We start from the raw sequence: 1,538 nt of genomic DNA, 5'->3' as shown, positions 1-1,538 counted from the left end.
TGTGTGTGTGTGTGTGTGTGTGTGTGTGTGTGTGTGTGTGTGTGTGTGTGTGTATTAAGAGGTTCTACTTCTGTAGGCAAGTGGTGGAGAAGTGGTTTTACCTTGATTTATTCTGAGACAGTGAAAAGTATTTTCTTGGTCTTTTTTCTTTAATTTTTATTATAAATATTTTAGGCTAGGCATAGTGGTTCACACCTATAATTTCTCTCACTGACACACACACACACACACACACAAACACAAACTGTTTCTCTAGAGAACCTGACTCACAAAATGTCTTAATCTCCTCGCTAGATAAATTACTTAAGAGCAAGAAATAACATCTTGTTCACCTTAGCATATATGAGAGACAACAGTATCTTAAAGACTTCTTACACCTTTGTAATATAAGCCAATTCTATTTTTAAAATATGTAATTTTGTATTTTTAGTGAAAAAAAACTTTCTAATCCATTATGTCTCCTTTTACATTCTGATTTTAAATATGTGTTTGTACAAGGTTTAAAACACTAATTAAATTAAAATCCAATTAAAAGCACACACAAATACAAGCCAAATCCAAATTTAAACAATTTTTTCCCATCATGGAACTATTTCTAACTAGTTTCCACAATCCATTCATATTACTAAGACGCATGGCAAAATGTCATGTTCCTTTATATTTAAAATCTTCCAAAGACATAAAAAGTACACCCACAGTATGCACCACATATTCTCAACAGCTTGTTCTGTCACCTTGGAAAAGATGTCAGGATTCTTTACACCATACAAGCTGTCCTGATCTCTTCAAGTTGACATACAAATTGGCTTCATTGGATTTTTGCTTTTTATATAGAAAGTACAAAGTCAAGGATTTCACATTTCTATGTCTTTTCTGCTTACTATTAGTTATTGAGTTGTTTTTAAGCTTTTACAATTTTTTTTAGGTCGATGAACCAGTACAGACTACTTCACCATGAAAGGGAGAAAAAAACAAACTCTATTTTGCTATTCTTTCTTTACTGGTTTTAAAAATAACTTTTCTGTTCTCCCTGTTTATCAATTTTGTGGGAAAATAATTCCATGGCATCAAAGACTAAATTCTAATTCAGACTAAAAATAAAGTGGCTTTTTTGCTTCCATTCACAAATTTTCTGTTTAAAAAAATAGTAAAATAAAAAATCCTTCAATCTACCTTTCCTGAATTAAGAACAGTAATTCTTCCCAATCTGGCTCCTATGGTGATCAAACCATCATCATCTTTTAACAGTTTAGGAAAAATTTATTTGAAAAATGAAGGAAAAAAGTCATTCCCTGGTTAAACTTCTCATAAATTCCATCAAAACATTGTATTGAACATTTACAATCTCCAAAAAGGCAGTGACCAAGCTGGTCTTCTCCAGTGTGTTACAAGAGCCTAGCACAGTGCCTGATATAGAACAATTTACTAGGCCGGGCTCAGTGGCTCAGCCTGTATAATCCCAGCTCTTTGGGAGGCTAAGGTGAGTGGACTGCCTGAGCCCGCGGGTTCGAGACCCGCCTGGGCAACTTGGCAAGACC

At 34.1% G+C, this 1,538-nt stretch overlaps 1 protein-coding gene across 6 annotated transcripts in view; it reads right to left on the bottom strand.

Annotated features, from left to right (window-relative positions):
- Window positions 1-1,538, bottom strand: part of PDS5B (PDS5 cohesin associated factor B) — a 126,631-nt gene that overhangs the window by 105,075 nt on the left and 20,018 nt on the right. The gene's annotated exons all lie outside the window — the stretch shown is intronic.

This window comes from Carlito syrichta, unplaced genomic scaffold, assembly GCF_000164805.1.
Source record: "Carlito syrichta isolate Samal-C Ts95f unplaced genomic scaffold, Tarsius_syrichta-2.0.1 Scaffold301846, whole genome shotgun sequence".
Lineage (NCBI taxonomy): Eukaryota > Metazoa > Chordata > Mammalia > Primates > Tarsiidae > Carlito > Carlito syrichta.
This window is presented reverse-complemented; position numbering and strand designations above follow the sequence as displayed.